Source organism: Nelumbo lutea, chromosome 7, assembly GCF_056320005.1.
Source record: "Nelumbo lutea isolate HS-2025 chromosome 7, American lotus-T2T, whole genome shotgun sequence".
Taxonomy (NCBI): Eukaryota; Viridiplantae; Streptophyta; class Magnoliopsida; order Proteales; family Nelumbonaceae; genus Nelumbo; species Nelumbo lutea.
In genome coordinates this window covers 28,380,746-28,386,745 of record NC_142690.1, presented here as the reverse complement: position 1 = coordinate 28,386,745, position 6,000 = coordinate 28,380,746, and positions in this window count along the sequence as shown.

Here is a 6,000-nt window from a genome sequence, read left to right as displayed (position 1 = left end):
CGACTTGGCTTGTCCACCACCCAACAAATAGGGTGGATCAAGACTGTCAACTCAGGGGCCAAAGCAGTAGAAGGCATGAATCGTGGAGTAGAGCTCGAAGTTGGGTCGTGGAAAGGACCCATCAATCTATATGTAGTACCTTTGGATGATTTTTAGGTTGTCTTGGGAATAGAGTTTCTCACACAGGCGAAAGTAGCACTCATGCCACACGTCGACAGCCTACTCATCTTAGATGAGTGTTCTCCTTGCATGGTTCTAGTGACAATAGCCCTCAAGGTACACGGGAAGCAACTTTCAGCCCTACAATACTTCGAAGAAGTAGACACTCACAAAGCCAGTGCCATGCCAACAAGGAAGACCCCCACTTCAACATCTCACTTTAGCACCGGAACGGGTTGGGAGGTCATCACCAAGAAGATGTCTCCACCAAAGTCATTCCCGCACCAACACCATCATCAGCGTCAACATCAGCGCCAACACCAGCCACAACCACGTTTATAGCCAACGATGAAGCTACCTACAGCCCTGGCTAGCAGGCCAAAGAGAAGACCTAAGGCCAACTCCAACACTAGCCTTATTAGTCACTATGGGAAGATAGTGCCACCCACACACCCTAGGAATTATCCCAACATTCGGCCTCCATCTATTTGCCCACATAGTAGCCCTGTGAGGAGAGAACCTTGGGGAACACCCATGAATATCCAACATCCTTTTGACCTAAATTCATCTTTTGCACCAATCCCTACCTTAGCTAGTAGCGCAAGCCAAACCAAGCCATGCTTGACTTACCTTCAAGTTGCTAGCCAAGGACTTAACCTAGGACCTGGTCGTAGGTTTTCCCTTCACCAAAACACTTGCCTAGGCCTTGGAAGAGAAGAAGTTCGTGGATCAGTAGAGGAACCCTCCTTCACCACTAGCAGACTCAAGCAACACACCAAAGCTAGTCTTTGAGGATGAAGACCATATTGAGTGGGGGAGACTATCCAAGTGACCACTTTTTCATGCCATCAAGTGCCTTTGTCGTGCCTGCGATATGCCATCAAATCATCATCAAGTGTGTCTTGGGTGGGGTTACACATGTATTTTGTATGGAGGAGATGCCCATGGCATTATTGCAATTATGTAGTATGATTTTTTAATATTTTGATGTAATATTTTGTCAGAGCACCAAAAGCTTAAGCTACTCTTTGAGGGGAGGTAGGAATTTGAGTGGTGCCAAGACCGTGTAAAGGTTAAAGATGAGGTCCCCTCAACACAAACTTGTGTGCTTGTGCTTGCCATCTATTGTAATACATAAGTGCCTTACTAATTCGTATGCCATCTTGTTGCCTTTTTGTGTGTTGTTGCTTTGCTACTTAGGCTTACTTGATGCATTCGGGTGCCGCACAAGGCCCCGACAACTAGCCCCGTGACAATGTTGTTCATGGGTGGTTATTTGTTCATTTGTAAATAAATATGGGTAATTGCTGAAACCTCTCCTAAAGTTTTTGATAGTTGTTGAAACCTCTCCTAAAGTTTGATAATTGCAATCACCTTCCTTGAACTTTATGACATAGTTTCAAGTAGACCCCCTTTATTAGAAGCCTCCAATAAAAGGCACAAAATGTCCAAAATACCCAAGCAATTATTATGGAGGCTGATTTTTACAGAAAAAAAAAGCAATATAAAATTTATGAACAACAAAAAAAAGAGAGTTTGAAATTGTAGTTTTACTTTTGAGTGATTGATATGAACAAAAAATTTGAAAAAAAAATCAATTTCCAAAAAGAGATTGGAGAGGCTTGGGGTAGTGATTTATATGAAGAAAAATTTTGGAAAATTAACATTTTGATCAAAAGTAACCATAGGGTATTTTAGACATTTTCATACCTCTTGTTAGAGGGTTCTAACAAAGGGGGTCTACTTGCAATTGTGTCAAAAATGGTCAAGCAACTCAAGCCCTATGTCAAACTATTAATTAAACCTATCATTTGGTCTTGAAAACCATGGTAGTGTTTGGAACCAATATTGTTTCCCAACAAGCATTTTATTAGAAAAAGGTATTGCATAAGCATATTGTTTTCTCAAAAAATGTTTTCTCAAGTTTTCTATTTGGTACTGTTGTTGTTGATTCCATATAGGCATTTTCAATGCCATGTTAGCATAATGTTGGCAGCAATAATGGGAAAATGGGAAAACATGAAAAAGGGCATTTTCTCATAGCACATCTTTCCTGATTTCCAAGGCATGATATGAGAAAACAATTTAAAAAAAAATGACTAACCAAACTACATACATTTTCCCAAAAACATAGATTTCTGATGTGGAGTCATTTTCTGAGGAAAAAATATTGATTCCGAACACATACCAAGTAATGGCTTGAGAGAGATAGTGTTTAGGTAGGGCTGCAAATTAGTCGGATCTAATCGATTGATCTGATTTTAATCCAAATTTGATATGGTAAGAGTTGGATTTGGATATCCCCTTAATCTTCACAAATTGAATCGAATCAGAAAAGTTGACCTATTTAATTCACATATTGAATTTGAATATACCCCTAATTTGATCTACTAAGATATGATCCATCCATTAAAAAAATTACCAGGTTTGTAATTTTATATTTTTATAAGTCTAAAAATATAAATTGGCTTAATGTTTTAATTATAAGCCTAATTCCTATTCCCTAATCGTTTTGGACCTTTCCCATTTCTTTCTTTTCCCTATTCTTCTTTCATTCAAGACACTGACTTCCAAGTTCTAGCCCAAAAACCCTAGCTTTGGTTGTGCCATCGTTGAGAGTGGAGATCGGAGATAGAGCTCCTTCATTCTTTAATTGTTTAACCTCTTGCCTCTTGGTTTTGCATGTAGCCATCATAGTTCCTCCTCGTGTCACTGGCGGCCAGCCGCCAATCCACCATTGCTTATTAAGCTTTTCAATTGACTACCAATTCCAACTTGTAAGTAAGTGTTCTCTCTCTTTCTCATGCGCAATAAACCATGAATCGAACTTTTTATGAGCTATTCGAGTTCAGCTTGTGAAAAACTTGATTCGGCTTAGTCTAAATTGAGCTTCGATCCAAGTTTGAGCCCAATATATAGGCTTGTTTGCTAATCGAGTCGAGCTCGAGTTCAATAAAGTTCGGCTCGTAAGGCTTGCGAGCCTAATCAAGCTTTTACATATATACATATATAATAAAAAATAAAAAATGCTATATATAATATTTTTATTTTTATACATAGTAATAATAACTAACTTTTATACTTCTTAATTTTTTTATGTCAAATAAAAAACTGTATATGTATAATTTTTTTATAAAACATTTGGCTAACAATCGAGTTGGAGTTTATGAGCTTTTGACTCGAACTCAAGTCTCTAGCTCGAGCCTCATAGTTTATTGGGGAGCCAAGCTTGAATAACTAGATATTCAACTCGGGTTGGCTCGAATCCACCCCTAACCATAGTTAATAACTTTTCTCTCTTTCACTCTCCCCTAACTTATGAAATGTAGATTATCATAGATTCAAACCAGATAAATGTTAAGATGGAATGGATAAAATTTGAATCACATGTTGCAAAATCTGATAGGTTCTTATATATCAAATTCAAATGCCCCTAAATATTTATTATATCGAATCAAGTAGACCCCTTACCGAATTCCATTCCATCCATTTAGAGCCCTAAGTTTAGGATACCATGATGAATTTATATTTAATTTGAATAAATTCTTATTTTATTTTCCCAACAAGAAACAAGTTATTCGTCTACTAAGGCCCTGTTCATTTTTGGGATTTTGAATGGCGTGGAGACGTGGGGTGGGGGGGGGGGGGTGGAGTTAGTCACTTAGACCTGGCAATTGGGTTGAGTGGGTTGGGTTCGGGTTGGGTCAACACACTTTGGGTTGATTTTGGGTTGGGTTATCAAATGCTAGATCCTAACCCTAAATGTTCAGGTTAGGGTTGACCCATGGGTCAATTCAGGTCATCCAAAAAAATAACTGAAATTAAAAAATAAAGAAAAACTACATGAAAACTTCCAAAATTAAAAGAATTAACTTTTAAAATTTCAAATATAAATAAAAAAAAAACTTGAACATTTAACAATTTAAAGAATAAACAATAAATAGTAAAGACTAAATAGAAAAACTTAAAGAGTGGAAACTTCTAATAATGCATAAATAGTCCCAATTAGAGTTGACAATCGGGTCAGCAGGTTAACCCATGACCCAAACCCAACCCAATTTTTTTTTGGGTTGGGTTGGGTCGGGTCAGGGGTGGAGCCAGGGGGACCCAGGGGAGCCATGGCCCCCCCTATGGCCAAAAAATCCTCACTATTTCATGTAAATTCCCCCTCCCCCATTTCCCACTCCAATGGGTTGGCCCCCCCTTATGATCATCCATATTTGTCCCCCTCTCCCCCCAATCCACCTTAGGTTTTGGTCCCCCCTCATGAAAATTTCCTAGCTCTACCCCTGGGTCGGGTCATTCTCACGTTCAGGTAGCTAATACACTGGTGTGAAAATTATCATCGGTGTAAATCATCATCGGTGTGAAAATACACTGGTAGCTAAGCGATGAGGTTTTAATATGAGACCCTAGCTCTACCCCTAAGCGATGTAAATCATCATCGGTGTGAAAATACACTGGTAGCATCTTACACTGAATCGTGAAAGTGACCGTTGTTTTTTGAAAAACGTGATGGGCGGAAGAGTGTAAAGTTTGTTGTAAGACTTTATGCTTGATGAGGTTTTACATCAATTATCGACATAAAACTCTACTCCATTCAAATACACACAAAACTGAATCGGGTTGGAGTTTTATGTCAATCATAATTACACGTTCCTTCCAAACACCTACAAAACCGACCCGATGTAAATTTTATATCGGTTCTTGATTTACATCGCTTCTAAATGCAGCCTAAATTAGATTTCGATGTTTTTTCATCATGGGCTTCATGAACTGGCCCATTTAGCTCATGGGTTCAAAGATTTTTCAAAGCCCATTATGAGATAGCCATGGAAAGGAAAGGATTGATTAAAACCAAATGGCTGGGAATCGTTTGTCCAGGCTGAATTTTGGAATATCGGTTGATTAAAACCCACCTCAAACCCCGATCAATGGTAAAAAACGCGCCTCAGTTGAGGCAGGGCCCCACGGGGATGGGTCAAATTGCCATTACTAAGAATGAGAGAGACTTGAGGCCACAGGACCGGAATGGGCCCCCATAACTCGCTACTGTTGTTTCATCAGCTCACCAGGGCCTACAGCATTGGATGGATTCCACAAAAACACTCAAAACAGGGCCTAGACAGCAAAGCTGTTCATCTTTCCATTATTGTTTTTGGTTGGACTACAATATTCCTTGTACACTATCACTTTGATCTAAATCATCCTTGCCATCACAGTAAGCTTTATAAAGCAAAAGACCAAAAGTAGACACAAGAGAAGCTACCTTCGTCTTTTTTGTTCCTTCCCATACTTGTGGCAGTGGTTTCCTTGGAAGAGGGAAGACTTACTTCAAGCACAAGGAATTTGGGTCTAATTAGAACTTGCATTTCCACACTATTCTTCATAACTGACTCAACAGAGTCCTTAAGTGGTGTAACTGGTTCATGAACCTCATAAGCTGGCTCCATACCATGTATTCCTTTTGATCGTTACCTCAGTTAGCGGTGTAAGTCCGGTTGGGTTAGGTCGCATTTGAGGTCAACCCTAAAGCTCAGTTTGGAAGGAGTATAAATGCAAATATGTAGAGTGCAAAACCTTATATTTTGCATTATTTTGTATGTATTTGCACAGTACATATTTGTATTTTTACTCTTTCCAAACTCAGCTTAAACAAATCCAAATGATTTGTGTTTGATTGGGTTCAGATTGGCTGAATTTTTTAATTTCTCTCTTTCTCTCTCTCTCTCTCTCTTACAAATGTTCTTATCTCAGACTTAAGATTAGCAAATTAAGGTTAACTGATTTTGACATCATTATATGTACAAGGACAAAGCTATAGTGCTTCAAGAACATTTT